Source organism: Felis catus (genome assembly GCF_018350175.1).
Source record: "Felis catus isolate Fca126 chromosome F1 unlocalized genomic scaffold, F.catus_Fca126_mat1.0 chrF1_random_Un_scaffold_34, whole genome shotgun sequence".
NCBI lineage: Eukaryota > Metazoa > Chordata > Mammalia > Carnivora > Felidae > Felis > Felis catus.
In genome coordinates this window covers 407,081-423,347 of record NW_025408522.1, presented here as the reverse complement: position 1 = coordinate 423,347, position 16,267 = coordinate 407,081, and the positions used below count along the sequence as shown (strand labels likewise).

The window sequence follows — 16,267 nt, the reverse complement described above, 5'->3', positions numbered from 1 at the left end:
TTCAGAACTGTAGTGCCTCTACTCCCATCCACAGTGCTAAGAAGTTTCTGCCCTCCTCCCAAGGCCACCTGCTCAGCCCTCGGCACAGCACCTCCATGGCCCCAGCCCCCGTCCCTGCTTTGGAGCCAGCTCCCCATTCTGACCTGGAGGTGACAGACAGCTCAGCCCTGTTTACCCAGCTCCACCAACATCCCAGCCTCATCTGCCAACTTTGGCAATTTTCATACCACCTCGCACACAAAATAAATTGCACGCTCCCATTTTGGGTTTGGGGGGAGAAAAGGCCCAGTCAGTTAATTACAAAGGCTGCCTCACCTTGGCACGGAGTGGTGGGAGATGTTCACAGGAAAACGGATTAATTTGGACTCATTGCTTTCACTTCCACATCCTCGTGCCAATTAAGACAACACTTGTAACCAAGCCCTCCTTCTCCAGAAGCAGCCCCCACGCTCCCCAAACAAGCAGTCCTCAGGTTTCACTGGCTGGCTGCTCAGGGTCCCGAGAAGCTTGCTGGGACCTTTGGAAAATGCCAGTCAGGGTTTTAGGATTCTTCTGCCAGGGGTGGGGGTGGGGGGTGGGGGGTGGGGAGATCTACAGGAACTGCTTGGTTCGGTGTTTCTGAGCTCACACTGGTGAGCTGGGCACAGCTGAATACTGGACGCTGGCCTGCTTGGACAGAGGCTAGGTGTCCAGGTTGCCTGCTGGGATAATGTGGGAAGGGGGCAAAATTCAGAGTCTCGGGCCCTGCCCCCCTATCCTACCGAGTCAGACACGTCAAGGACAGGGCCTGGAAGTCTGTACCTTCCACAGGCACCAAGGACAGGACCTGGAAGTGCTTTGGGTGGGAAGTCTCAGATCTGCATTTGAAAGCCATGGGGCACACCATAACCCTCTTGAACGGGTGGGGTTGGTTGTACAGGTGCGGTGAGGCCCCGACCCATGGCGAACACTCATTACGTTGCACTGATTCCTATCAGTGAACATGACTGAGTTCGTTTCAAGGGGTCGATGAGAAGCAAAAGGTGATGCTTTGGTGCTGAGGAGAGTCCTTGTGCCTTAACTACAGCATCAGCACTGGCCCCGGGCCCTCCATGCAGCTAATCATTCCTTCAGACTCCACACTCTGCATCACTCTTCTTGTCCCACCTCCCCCCGCCACCCCCACCCCGAACCCCCTGAAACCAGTAAATCTATATCATTAGAAGGTTGAAAGTTGGGAGCCTCCACAGGCTCCTTCGGAATGGGATGAAAACCAGACACATGCCCCCCGGGAACAAGGGAGCCAAGTCCTAGGTCTGCAACATGGTCAAAACCGAGTCGTTTCGTTTGTGGAAAATGAATACATCTGAGTTTGCACCTGTCTCGCCCGGGGGAAAAGTAGCGCGCGCCATCGCAAACGGGCGTCTCCCGGCAAAACCCGTCCCCTGCTGCTCCGGGAGGCTCAGACTGCCAGAAAGGCTGCGGCCTTCAAAACCTGTTTCATGCGGTTTGTCCATTTTTGGGGTGTTTCAGCTGTCCCATTCTTTTGGAAGCCTGGGTTTGAACATCAAATGGGTTTTGTTTCTCCAGCAAATTTCAAGGAACGCCAGGGGATCCTGGAACTGGATCCCACATTACAAGCAGATGCTCCCTTCACACCTGAATCTCCTCCCCATGACCCCAGAAAGTGTGGGTCACCCCTCTGCTTTCTGAATACAAAAACGGGGAGGGGGTTGGAGCTCTTTTTAGAGATAAGAAAATGACACGTGTTTCTCTTGATGTCAACATTGCCGTGGCCAATGAACTTGCAGTGCAGGGATAACACTTGGAATGTCTAACCAGATGGGCCCTTTAGCACCTGTTGTGACCAGAGGGCTGTGGCAATGGAGGAAAGGCTGGGAGAGCCATCTTAGCTGGCCAGCAGCCTTGCAAAGGCCTCCCACTCTGTCCAGGCTGTTGCAAGCATGGATTCAGAACATGTACCCAGATAATGGAGCTGGAATTTGCAGGAAGCTAACTTCCTGTCAGTGTGAAATGTCTCAGGCAGTGACGAGCCCCCATCCCTGGAAAGGTGCAAGCAGGAGCTGATCCTCTAGCAGGGATGTAACAGGAGATGCTGAACTACATGGTGCGCTCTGTCTCTTCCATGTGGTACAGATCTCACGACCACGTGCTGGGAGTGAGAATCCCACTTCATGGACTCACAGACCCTTCTCCCTTCTGGAGTGCATTTCCACAGAAATGCCGTGCACAGACCTGCGGCACCTCCCTGCATCGTCCCCGTGGTCCTGGGTGGCTACCATCCACGCCAGGCCCGGCACACGCTGCCTCACTGCGGGGACTGGGCCACGCCTCACTCAGTCCGTGACATAACTGGCCGCTTCTGAGAAGGCGCTGTACCGAGTCACAAGGGTTAGCAAACTAGTTCAAGGTAATTTATGACTCTGGGATGCTCGGGTTTCTAAATACAACAGACCACTACAAACTGCAAAAGCTTCAAGCTCTCTCCCCAAGGGAGACGGCCCGGCCCAGCCCGGGGCAATGGTGCTGATGCCAGGTGGGCAGGACGAGCTGGCACACTCGCAGGCCTGGCTGGCTTAACTCACTATGAGCCCCAGGGAGGCACTCCTGGAGGCCTCGTGAAGACAGCACCCCCCCACCCCCCGCCATTCTTCCCTCCCTTGTCTCTGGTATGCATGAGAAGGTGATGAAGATTTTTCTCCTGCGCTGTGATGGCACCGAAACCACAGTGCATTCGGGGTTGCTACCTCCTAGTTGGCTTCTCTTTTTTAATGCTAATAATATTGATTTTGGGTACAGTGGATCTCAGGCAAGGGAAACTCCAGTAAACGAAAGCTGACTATAGCCAAACGTGGCTGATGTTTCTTTTTTCCTCAGGGTTGGCAGGCCCTGCCTGCCTTTCCATCTGCCCAGTGCTGGCCTTGAACACCCGGAGTGGCTTCTCTGCACGCTCTCCTGTGGGCTGCCTTCCTGCCTTGGTGCTGGCGCCCAGAGCTTGAGACCCATTTCTGTCTGCAAGAGGACTGTGGTCTCTGCCCTTGCTCCGCTGAGCTCTGACTGCCGCCTGCATCCAGCATCCATTCCCAGCAACCCCCATCCCGGCTCCAGGCCAAGCTCATCTGGGGCCTGCTACCAGGTACAGTGACCCTCCCCTTCCCTTGCAGACATCAACTGTGAGTCAGCACTGAATGCATGTCCCCAGTATACCCATACCTTGCCAGCCTCATCCTCAGTGCACACTCCCAGCTAGGAGTAGGGATTCGGGGTGAGTGAGACACAGCCCCGTCCTCAGGCCTTGGCCTTTCTGACTCAGGAGGCTGACACACACATGCACCAATGAGGGACACAAGTACACTGTCTTCTGTGACGGGGGTGGGGGGGGGGTGAGCCTGGGAGAGCCCAGAAGAAGCCTGGAGGGCTTTCTGGAAGAGGTGGTGCCAAAGGTGTGTGATGTTCCATATGATCTCTGCAGTCCTTGGGTGTAAGCATCCCAGAGAAAGACACCTCCATGGGGACTGTTGAGTCTATCGCTACTGGCTAGGTGGCATTTGGTGACAAAGTAACAAATGGTCCAAGCTTCCTCTGCCTAGTCCTGGATTGTTGGGGGTCTGGTTTCTTCAGGGTGACAGAGACATAGCCATGGGTGACTGTTCTGGGGCCCTGGCTCCTGCCTTGCTCCTCTCTCCAGAACAGGGGACACTGTGGTTGACCCCTAAACAGCTCTGTTCCTCCACCCCCCTGTCTCCGTACCCTTTGCACTATGATGGGGCAGCTCTTCCCATCAGAGGTGGGGTCTAGATCCCCCCGCTTTGAATCTGCGCTGGCTCCATGACTTGCTCTGGCCGACAGAATGTGGTGGAAATGATGCCGTGCCAATTTCAGGCATAGGCCTCAAAGAGCCTCGTGGCCTTGCATGCCCACCCTCTCGGGACCCTGGCACCACCATGTGCAGAAGTCCAGACGGCCTCCTGGAAGAATGGGACACGTGTAGCCTACTCACCACCGCCCCTAGTCGCCCTGGCCAACAGCCAGCCAGCAATCAGCCGACCCCTGCCATTGACCACACATGCTTGAGGGAGCCCAGAAGACCTGCCCGACCAGCTAGCTGCTCAGCTAAGTCAACAGTTGGTGCAAGCCGCTACGTTTCGGGGTGGTTATTCCGCAGAAGAAACTAACTGATCCCGGCATCCCAGCATTCTGGGCAGGATGCACAGGCTGCAGGATTTATAGGCAGGGGCCTGGCTGCAGACAGATGGACTGGCTGGCCTCGGGACCTTCACCTGGCCCTCATGTTTGCTGTTACCTGGGCTCTGCTCTACAGCTAGGATCTACAGTCAGTACGGTCAGTACGGTCAGTACAGTTATGACCAAGGTGTAGTTGGCCTGGTAGTGACTGCACCTAAGCCATCGGGCCTCCTCTATGGTTTCCTGGACCTACCCAGGGCCTTCCAGCCGCTTTCCATGACACTCCAGGTGAAACCCAAATGCCTCACCATCCCACACGAGGCTCCCTACTCCCACCCTGCTCCCAGCTTTGCGCCTCTCACTGCACTCCAGACACACCTGCCTCCAACCCCTAAGACCCAACCTGACCTCCGGGCCTTTGCATGTGCAGCTCTCCTGACTAGCATGCTCTTCCCGGATACCCGCATGGCTCCCCCCCATTTCCTTCAGGCTCTGACCCAGTAGGCTTTGTTAAACAAACCGGAGGTCACAGATCATTCTTACCAAATGGCCTGTGTCACTCCCTGCACACTCCTCCCGCTTTATTTCTTTTCAGAGCAATTAGCATGACTGGGTGCAAAAGTGTCCACATTGTGAGACATCCAGCGGGAGCCAGCAAAGGTTAGGAAGGGAGGGTGGGATGCTGAGAAAGACGTCGGCGTTGGGACCTTCATAGCACACAGCCACTGACTGGGAGCCGATGTGTCCTGAAGCACCCTGGCACCCCCCACTGCCAGACAAACCATCAGAGACACTGTTGGCAGTGCTTCAGCCACATGTAGGAGCCGGTATCACACTCAGCAGCACAAGCCCAGATTTATGGCCATGGTGTAACTGCTTACAAGTGTCATGCGGGTGACACATGTTTGTCAAAAACACCTTGTCTTGAGGTGGCCATAGAGAGCAGTTCCCTGGAACACAAGAGGCTTCACAAAGCAAGGCGTCCCTGGGGCTCCTGCCTTCTGAAACCCCTTAATTGAGGGCCCACCATTTAGGGCCCTTCTCAGAGTTTCTAGAGCCTACAAAAGAGAGAAGTCTCTAACTGGAGCTGGGACTCCCCGGCCGCAAACAGGAGCAACACCGGCTGGCCTGGCTCAGCCTTGGAAGCTGGGGAGGGCACCCTCCAGGACCAAGGAGGCCCAGGGCAGGCCCAGACCCACCATGGATCCAGGGTTCAGGGACAAAGCTCTTCTGCACTCCGTGAGGGGCCCCATGGCAGACCCATCCCCGGGTCCTGGACCAGTCACCAGGAGGGAGAGCTAGGGCCTGGTCGGAGTCCAAAGGGACCATGCAGTCTCGTGGTAAAGAGCATGGAGTCTAGAGCTAGACTGTCTGGGATCAAATCGCAGCTCACTCCATCACTGACCTGCTGAGTGACCCCAGGCAAGCCTCATAAGGGCTCTGAGCCTCCACTTCCGCATCTATAAGATGAGTGTAAAAACAGTGTCTCCTCACAGGGTGGTGAGGACCCCACGGAATGCTCAGACCGGGCCCCGGCACATCACAAATGCTGCAGAAGTGAGTTGTCATCCACATCATCAGAGGCCATGACTCTGCATCACTCAGAGCAAGGGTGGAGCCTTCCCGGCAAGGATTCGACTCTGTTCCAGTTTGAGGGTGCTGGGGTACTGCTCCCAGGGCTCTCCCTCCCCTTACTGGGCAAGGAGCCAGTGGGGAGTGAGAGGCAGGAGTTAAACCTCAGCTGCTTCATCATCAAAAGGACAGCAGGAGGGATGAGGCAGGGGTGAGAAGCAGAGGTGGCAGGAGGTTTTCAGGCCCCCAGGAACAATGTGCCCAAATGGTTTTCACACCAGCTCAGGGGAGCCCATGGGACAGAAACGGAAAGGCAGGCTGTGATATCTGATCCCTCCACTGACAGCCCCATGGTCCTGGGTCCCAGCCCACCAGCCCTACTGTGCACAGCCAGACCAAGAGGAAGGAACACAGAACCCGCCTTCAGAGAATCGGAGACAGACTCCACACACGGTCGTTGTGTGGCTGTTACAAACTCAACCCTCCTCTGTGCTCCTGTTTCCTCATCCTCACAAAAACATCCATGGATGGGGCGCCTGGGTGACTCCATCGGTTAAGCGTCTGACTCTTGCTGTCAGCCCAGGTCACGATCTCACAGTCAGGGGACCGAGCCCCACATTGGGCTCTGCACCCACAGCATGGAGCCTGCTTAGGATTTTCTCTGTCTCTTCCCCTTCCCCACTCACTCTCTCTCCTTCTCAAAAAATGATAAAGAAAGAAACATAGAAAAAGAATCCATAGATGGCTACACAGGGCCTCCTGGGGCACCTGCACGTACCAGGGATCGCAATGGTAAAAAGAGGGAGAGGGGAGAACACGCGGATAGCAGCATGAATGACTGCAGGTGTGCTACAAATGATCAGAGATCTGAAGAGCTCAGTACTTAGGAGTTTTAAAAAGGCTTCTTGACATGTGACTGGAGAAAGGCGGCCCAGTTAGTAAACGGTGCTGGGACATCGGAACCCATTCAAGACACATTAAAAATCTATATTTGAAAGAGAGAAGTTGAAGAGGGGGATATTCTGGGGGAATATCTTTGCAAACTTGGCGTTGGGAACAATTTCTTTACCAAGGTGTTAAAAGCTCAGTAAGCATAAAAAAAAATCGATAGTTTTCACTGCAGTAAAACGTAAATTTCCTTTCACCAAATGACGGGTGAAAAGACAAATCACTAAAAGTATATGTACAACTAGCAAAGGATCAGTATCCAGAATACATAAAGAAGTCCTACAAATCCACAGGAAAAAGAGAGGCAATGAGCAAAAAGACCACAGCAGGCATGTCGTAGAGGAGGAAACGGAGTGCACAGATGAACACGGGAAAAGCTGCCCGATGTCACGAGGATGTGGGGAAGTGCAAGGTAAGGTCCCCGTGAGAGATTTCACATCCATCAGGCTCACAGTGAGGAAGACATGTGACATCTGACAGCACCGAGGGTCTGAGAGGATGGAGATCAGCTGGCACCCACGGTTGATGAGTGTGAAACCTGGTCTGGCCACACTGAAAACCGCTTTGGCCTTTTCTTGTTAGGTTGACCAGTCCCATGCCTTAGCACCCTGCAAATCCACTCCCAGGAGCCACACAAGGCACACCCAAGAAGAGTTCGTCGCAGCACTGTTAGCAAGAGGAGGGGGAGAGAGGAAATGACCCAGATACTCACTGACAGAGCAATGCAAAAAGAAATTGTAGCACAGTCACACAATTTCTTTCCACACTGGTGACAGCAAACTCCAGCTACACAGCAGCACAGCTCAAGCTCAGAGACAGGGAAATGTTGAGTACAAAAATGCAAATTTTAGAGATCTACATACAGAGAGCAAGTTTTTAGAGCTTGAGAATGAAGAAGCAATCTAATGTTTAGGCTTATTCAGTCGGCCTGTGAGCAAGAGAATGGCAAACAAACACCAAATTGCAGAGAGGGGTGACCTCCAGGCAAGGAGGAAATGGAAGTGACTGGGAATGTTCTAGTTCTGGAGTTGAGCTGTGGGCCCACGGATGTTCATTGTCCCACCATCCTTCATAATGCACGAAACACAGGAAGTATTAAAACAGAACAGAGGCAAAGGGGAAAAACAAGAAGAGAAACATGGTGTGGGTCCAGACACATCCAGTATGATTTCCTTGTCACACACATAGTTGACTGTTTTCACGTGGTGTCACGGGGGGTACCAAGAGTTCCGTCGAGAGGCCAGAGCAGGAAGTGAAAGGACAGGCAATTGGACGAGGGCATTCTTCCCTCTGGGCCTCAGTTTCTCCATATGCAAAATGAGGGGGTGTACCAGGAGTGGCAAATGGCTGGCGTGCATAACCCAGGCCTCCCCTTCCTCACCCGCTGCGGACACTACTCATGGATTGCAGCACTGTTTCACATGGAGCACAGACACGCAGCGTTGGGCTCCGTAGCTGGGCCCTGCAGGCTGCCGGGGATGCCAGTCTGAGAGGGCACACTAAGTGATACCTATGTGCTGATCTGGAGAGATCCAGATCCCTCCAGCTGTGGCCTGGAAGGTTCTGAAGCCTCACCAGCAGGCACTAGCTAGTCTGAGAGGCAGGGGCCCTAGGGAGGAGCCGACTGGCTTTGGAACTGACCCTAGCCGGACCCTGGCAGCATGCAGCCTCAGCGTCTACACTGCCCACGCCTGTGGCCTCCGGTCCACCGTGGGGGGGGCCCTGCCCCCCCCATCATCTGACCAGAGCCCGTGCTCCCATCCATCGGGTGGGCAGGCTCATGTCTACGCTCTGCGGGTGAGCTCTGCTGGACCTGAAAACGGCAAGACGGGCGGAGGGCCAGGAGGAGCTCAGCTTCACCCTCTAGCCCAGAGAGCCGTGGAAGTGGCCCCGTTGTGCCAGATTCAACCAGCTCTCCGAGGCAGGACGATGGCATTCCTTTCACCACCCCCTTGGCCTGCCTGGGCCTGCAGGCCTTTGCTCCTCTCTCCCCTCCCTACCTGCTCCCCTGCCCCCGCCTGTCCCTTCTTCCTCCCCTTATGGTCCCAGCTCACAAGACTCCTCCTTGGTTGTGCTATTCCATCTACCTCCCACCCCCCCACCCCCCCAGTGAGCGCTGACGTCCCTTCCTCTAGACAACCACCACACAGAGGTCAGCTTTCCCGAGGAGAGCTTGTGTGCTGGGTCTGGTCCAGTTTCTGTGGGTGTCTGTCCCCTCCAGTATGGGGAGCCCAGCAGGGTCCACCTCACACCCGCATGAAGATAATACCATCAAACAGCCACAATTCCTTGGAATCAATGGGCTTCTCCGAGAACTGTCCACCTACTGCCTAAGCCGCACAGCCAGTGAGGTTGGCAGTCGGGGAATGGTACCTCCCTCCTTATTCCAACAGTGAGAAACTCAAGGGACACAGAGGGGGGTGACTTTTCCAGCATCACTGCCCACCCTCCAACCTTCTGGGAGGCTGAGAAGCTTTTCTGTCATGTCCCATCAGGGCCCTCAAACCCCAGGAAACACCTCACTTCCCCAGAGCAGGGGCCTGCTGAGTGACCACAGCCCCTAATCATGGAGCATCTGGTTTCATCCTGGTCCCTGCGGATTCTTTTAACAACAAGATCACGCGGAGAGACATCATACCCAGGGACGTGATGCTTCGGCGATTCGTCTCTCTTTCATTTTGTTCACCTGATACACGTTTTAAATGACTACTGGGCTGTGTACACAGGAAGTCTTGATTCACTAGAAAGAACCGTGGTGGGTTTTCTTAGAAGACAAAGTCAGGAATTTAAGGCATCCAGACGTGTCCAATGAGCAGAGTGGAGACAAAGATGTCTCTCCAGCTGCTGTGTCCGGGAACACAGCTGCCCACACACACCCACCACACCCTCAGATCAGAGCCTGCCACTGATATCCACGGTGTGAAAGGGCTTGGAACCCACTGTCATCGTTATCACCATCCCTCGACCCCAAGAAGCAAACACCATGAGCTTGCAAAGGCACTCCAACAGGAATGCTCACTTGTGTTCCCAGGAATACACAGAGACGCCAGATATTTACTTCTGGTTCCAACTTCTCCTGGGTTCATCCTCTTTCAAGTCCTGGAAACTCTGGGCACCACTTCTTGCCCTACAATCCCTCCATCAGATCCCCCCATCGCCCACTCTCCCAGGAAGCTCCCCCCACCTGGACACCTCCAAATCCTCCTCAAAGCCATCTCTGACTACCCCTCTTCCTGGCCTTCTCGCTGGCCTCTTTACACTAATTTCCTGCTAGAACGATCATAATGGGTTCAAATACTGCCGCTTGCACACCTATCTCCCCCGTCACGGGGCAGGTTGTGGGAGCAGGGCGCAGGGCTGATGTACCCCCTTACCTCCAGCCCCTCTGCATGCGCCCGGGCACATGGGTGGGGGGTGGAGTAGGGCCTCAAAGAAGCATGATCTAAATCCCTGGGCTCTGTTTTCCTCCAGCTTAGAGTGTAGTGAAAGAGCTCTAATGACAAAGAAGGTAAATTCTAGGTATTCTGAACAGAGACCAGGCAATCCTTTCCTGAGTACTTCACAGCGAAGCCAAGACCTCATTGGTGAGTAACTGTCAACTGCCCAACAGTGGGAGTGAAGAACTTTCCCAGGAGAGAGAGAGTCACAGACAAATGTTGTAAGGAGGGAGGGAGCAACTTGTGTAAGGACCGAAAGGCCAGTGGTGCCTCAGCAAAGCAATGGGGCGATGGGCAAGAGTTCATGGATTATGCGTATCGGTTAGGCTAGGATGGGTTACGCTGCATAACACACAATTCTCTAAATCTCTGTGGCCTACAATAAAGTTTCTTTATGTCTCAGACTACATGCACATGTGGCTCTCCTTCATCTCCTCTCCCCTCTGGACTCAGGTTGACAGAGCAGTCTGTCTCTATCTGGAATATTGCCATTGTCGTGGAAAAAGGAAAAGAAAAGTGGTAAATTACTCACTGGTTCTTAATGCGTGTGCTCACATCTGTTTTCACTGTTCACCAGCCCCTCTGCCGTGCCTGAGGACAACATGGGCCATGCCGTATAATCCTCCAACCGAGCAGGGCACTTCAATACAGGGCACGGAATGTGGGGGAGTGGTAATCCAGTTCCACACCTTGCTTATGATTTTGACGTCTTTCCTAGGATCAGTGAAATCTGTTGAATAAACTGTTCATTTCTAAAAATCCCTCTGGCTGTAGTGAGAGACACAGATTGGAAATGGGCAGGGGTGGGATTCGGGAGAAAATTCAGGAGGCTGCTTCAGTTTCCCAGGCACAAAAAAAAGAATAGTACTTTACACTAGGGTCATGGCAGTGGAAATGGAGAGAAGCCAAGAGATTGAAAAGATGGAAGGGTTTAGTGATGTACAAAGAGGAGCAGAGGTGAGTGAATGTGTGACCCCAGAATGGCGAAAAGATACAGCAGGCTTGGCTTCTCACGTCTTAAACAGTTGCTGGCTCCCATCTTTGGGGAGGACAAGCTACTCTATTCTCTGCTTGTCCTTGGGCTCTCTATGTTCTCCTAAGAAATCTCCCTTCTTGCTTGAAAAAAAAGGCTGAGCTAAATAAAGATGGGAAGACACGGATGTGGTGAGCAGCCGAGTGAGCTGACAAATGAGTGACCAGTGACCAGGGGAATTAATTCATGTCTCCAAGTGTTCAAAGAGTGAAGAGAAACTAGACTCAACCAGAAGAAAAAGAAAGTCCTCCCACTGGGCATGCCTCAAAAGGATCCCTCGCCTCCCTAGTGACACATCAGGCATCTTTCTTCTTCCACGGGGCTATGACCAATTTCGGCTATAACAGAGAAAGGGGAGTGGGTGAGAGAAGAAGAAGGGAGGGACAGGGAGGCAGAGGAAGGATGGGCTCCATGGACACATAGCAACCTCTATAGAATCCTCTCCTCTCCTCCTTGTGGCCTCCCTCCCTATGCTTCCTTTTCAGAGTTCCAGACTTGACTTTCAGTGGTGGGAGGGCTTGGGATTCACAAACACCTCAAAAGAGAATTTCTGTAGCAGCAGCATTAGGCCACCTTACAGGAATTTAGAGCCTTGGGGTCCACACAGGCACAGAAAGCCGTGGTGTTTCCTCTACCCTGGGTGTTCTCATTAGCCAAGAAGTGGAAGGTTCAGACACAGAACTGCATGGTTGTGGACTCAGATCAGCGCACCCATAGGGACAGCAACCACGATGCTGCCCGTGGCAGTAGAGGGGGTGTTGTGGTCACTGTCCATGTTGCTTACAGGCTGACTCAGCTGGAGAGGCTTGTTCCAAGACCCAGCCACACAGGATGTCAGAGCTGAGAGGGCTCCAGGATTTCAACTTTCCCAGTGCCTCATTTTGCAGATAAGAAAGCACAAGTCCAGAGAGGGGAAAGACTTCCCTCAGTGCCACACAGTGGGTGGCACCGAGGGACTGGAAGCTAGCCTCTAGATTCTTGCTCGACAAAACTTAATTTCCTTGGAAGGCTCCTGGGATTTGCCCCCAGAAACCCAGAATAATTAGACCCTGAAAACTCACGGGAGCACATAGTAGGTACTCAGTGGACACTGGTTGACTGAATAAACGATTATATCGGCACGCAAAAAAACAAATCTTGAAGCTGGGCTTGAGCCCCGGATCCTGAATTCAAACAGGAAGTCGTGTTCCTTTTTGGTACGGGTGAAATGGTATGGAAGAAAGCAGTGGGGGAAGGGAAGAAGTGCTGCCACGAAGACAGTGGGGTGGCAGGAAGAGGATAAGAGCAGGTGCAACCCAGGATATTAAGCACAGAGGAGGGCAGCAACTGGACACTAACCTCTGTTCTCTCAGGTTCACCCCCACCCTGGAAATCAGGTTGAACAGCTCAGGAGTTTCCTTAGGGAGGGTGGTCACACGACCTCAATCTGGCCATCCTCCCTGGCCACAATGATTGGCTCAGCACTGGGTATGTGCCAGTCAGGTCCCAGTGGGTCCAGACCTTAGGGCTGGAATCATAGGGAATGAGGGGTTCTTTTTCTGTTGGGAGGCTGAAGGTGACTGTTGGGGGCCATCTTGCTTTCCTAACAGAAAAGCCCAGCTGAGAGTGACACCAGCACAGAGGAAAGTAAGCAAGGCCAAGAGGTCGGGAAAGATGATTGTTACTGATGTCATCAAGCACCCAGGTACGGCCTTGCCTAAAACTCTCTGCCCTTAGCCTTCTTAGGTACATAAATCATTCTCTCCTGCCTCATTTGATTGCTTGTTTAGGCCGCTTTGTTTTTTCTGTCACTCAGTGGTTATCAAAAAAGAACAACAACAACAATAACAACAACAACTCCAATTGCTCCTTGAAGTTGTCTAAATGGAGCATCCTGGAATTGTGACAGTATGGATTTAGGCTAGGTTCAAGGGGTACTTTGAGATAACAGTGCAAAACTCCACAGTCTAACCTGGAGATCCAAATGGATTCAAACTGTATCTGTTGGCGGCCTGCCATAGGCTGAGCCAGTCACATTACCCAAATTAATCCTCACAGGACCGACCTTATTAAGGTAGCAACGGATGACCCCATTTTAGAGGACGTGGTGGAGGCTCAGAGAAAGGAGGTGACAGGGCTATAGCTTGGAAGTATGGAGCCCGGATTGCACACCCGGATTCTGCTGTGTGCAGCCTGAGAAGCCTCATGGTATGGCCTGTCCGTGTGTCAGGGCACCTGGCCCCACGCCTGGGATTCTGTGGGTGTCTGAGACTTGGTAACTGTCATGTGCCTGTTACAAGACTCAAAAAAGCAATGTGCACTGAAGGCAGGCAGGGACCTCCTTTCCCCAGCACTAACACACCTTCCCAGTTCCCTGAGGACTAGAATCCCTCTCTTTCCCTTGCTTTCCTTGGCAGAGTCCTGCTCATGTGACCACAGGGCAGTCCCCCATTCACACCCCATTGGGAGCTGCTACAAGGGAGGCCAAGAGCCTTCACCCTTCCACCATGCCTGGGGACATGTCTTTCCTTGGAGCCTTGGGGAACCTGATGCCCAACTTGCACACCCTGTTTCTGGATATTAGAACGCACACCCTCAGCCTGGTCCTTTAGATAGCTACTGTGTCACATCCGTGACCCTGTGGCCCCCACCGGTCCCACCTGCCCTCAGCCAGCCTGGCTTCCAGCCGGAGGCCCCAGGGGGCGTGAAATGACTCGGTGCCTGGTGTTGTCATGTACACGGGATGCCCCCAGCTCTAGGGTGGGGCTGACTGTGTCCCACTCTCCAGAAAAGACAGCAGAGGCTGGAAGTGAGTGGGGGCTTGCTGTGAGGTGTGGGGTAGGGTGTGACCCCAGAGCCTCTGCCTTTCCCCATCCACCGTGCTATGTATGACTTCAGGGCTTCAGGAAGTTTGCTTATTGGCTAAACAAACCCAAGGGGGGCTCAGAACTCCTGCTCACTCCAGCGCTCCACCAGGGGGGTGCAGAGGATGGGAAGAGAGAGGACATGGGGAGGGGAGGGAGGAGGGCTCTACTCTGTGCCATGCTCACCCATGCAGAGGGGCACACATGTGACCCCATAAACGTGTCATCCATCCATTATGCCCTGGGGCCCTCCGAGCCGAGTGTGAAGAATGCCCTGCTCTTGCAGGGACCACACGGTTCGGGGGTGCCCAGGTGGGCAGGTGCACCGCGGGGGAGGCCCTCATGATCCAGCCCGTGTCTGAGAGGGCAGCAGCCCTAATGAAGGCCCTCTGTTCCAGGAAATCACATCCTGGGATGGACAGGTGCCCGGGTTGCCAGGTCAGCCAACTCTGGCCTTAAAGGGCAAGCTGGTATCATCCAGGGGGCTGATTTTTTTAAATTAAATGGCACATTGAGAACCCACTCACTAGTCAAGCCCCAATCCTGCTCTCTTGTAGCCCTCAGCCTCAGCTTTGATTTCTTCTGGGGCCACAGCTTCTGAGCTTCAAGTTGAGTCCCATTATGCACATCAATTCTGTTCCCTTCCTGCGTTGACTTTAGTGTTAAGAGGCCACCCCATTAAACTCCCCCTCGCACACAGGCCAGCAGGCCTCTTTTCATGCAGTTCTGTAAAACGTTGAGCTGAGGGTTTAGAATCACTAGGCTGGGAGGGGCCTGTCTGACCAAGCAGGGCGGGTGGGCTGGCGCCGAGGATTCACCCAGAAAACCTCAGCCAGGAAAGTGTCAGGCCGCCAGGAGAGCTGCTGCCAGGGATTGAGTGGATTTAGAGGAAATCGATTAAGTGGATTCATCCAGCTGCCTCCAGGACAGCAGGCCCCGGAGGGTGGATGTATGTGTGAAAGATGGAGTGTCCCAGCCGCCTGGACCCGCCCCTTCTCCAAACCAGGTGGCGAGACATGGCTTTGAAATAGGAACACCAGCATTCAAAGCTGGCTCCATCACTTAGTCATCAAAAGGAAAATGAGCCTCAGTTATCTTATCTGTAAACTGGGACTCTTGAAAGCCCTCCCTCTTAGGGTGGGGTGGGGGGGATTAAGCGAGGTAACACCAGGTTAGCTCGGAAGCTGGTTGGGGCTGAGTGTGCTCCCAGACACGCTATCATTGCTGTCATGATCCCTGTCTTCCAGGGCAGGGTCGGAATGCTTTCTCCATTAAAGCATTTTACTCCGCCTTTGTGTCTGCCACAACTCCTCGGCTCTGCTGTTCTGGTGCAAAACAAACCTTAGCCATAGGTAGTCCGCACTCTCCAGCTCTGCTTTCTGGGTGATGGGGGTTCAGGCACCTGGGACCTGCCATGTGTCACAGTTGCATTTTCAGCGGTGGGCAGGGCTGTTTTCCCAACAAGTTTCACTTGGCCTTGGATCGCTAACCCTGTTCTAGGAGGCTGGCTGGGCATGAGTCCCCTGGAGTCCCCTAAAGTCCTTGGGCAGAGGCTCATGTGTCCTGGAATCCATACCTCCCGGCCCCCAAGCAGTGGGGCAATTAGTAAATCGTGCCCCTGGGGGCCTTGCAGCTAAGACCCGAGTGAGTGGCGCTCTGTCCCTTATTCAAACGACCAGGAAACCCAGTCATGGGAGACGGGGGATTCGCCCAGGTCACACAAACTCAGTTCAGACTTCCTGGGGCACTGTGACCTGCTCTTCATCACTGTCAGTGACAAGGGAAAGGCCTCAGGTGGGAGGGGTGTGTGGGCAGGAGGACCTGTTGGGTCACACTAGCTTCGCCTGTCAAGGAGCAGCTCTGGGTGACACATGGCCCACGTGTGTCACCTTTCAGCTCGTAAGAGAAGGTCCCTTTGGAAGCACTGGCTTCTGTCCTTTGATGGAGAGCCGACTGCATGCCAAGCACAGCAACCCTACGAGTCAGGTTGGGAAAGCCGGGCACAGAGAGGTCAGGGCAGTTTCCGGGTCACACAGCAGGTAGGGGCAGAGCTGGGGTCTGATGCAGACCTGATGCCCAGGCCCACACTCTCTACTTCCCCAGGAGCCATCATGACACATGCCAGTGTCCCTCGGAGAGGTACCAGCTATCAGCCCTGGGAGCCATCCCTGCCCAACAACCAGGCAGTCATAAAAGGGAGGAAGGACAGGGACGTCTCCAGGGTGCCAGGCTGGGTTTGAATCCTGGCT

The 16,267-nt window shown here is 53.9% G+C and overlaps 1 long non-coding RNA gene across 3 annotated transcripts in view; it reads right to left on the bottom strand.

Moving 5' to 3' along the window:
* The window catches only part of LOC111559453, an 84,621-nt gene extending 71,921 nt beyond the window's left edge, over nucleotides 1–12,700 (bottom strand). For 2 of the 3 annotated variants that reach the window (XR_006593586.1, XR_006593588.1), the window contains exon 1: nucleotides 10,675–12,700. This is a non-coding gene — a long non-coding RNA (uncharacterized LOC111559453). The remainder of the gene's footprint in view (nucleotides 1–10,674) is intronic. The other variant, XR_006593587.1, reaches the window with a different exon arrangement.
* Between the last annotated feature and the right edge of the window lie 3,567 nt (nucleotides 12,701–16,267).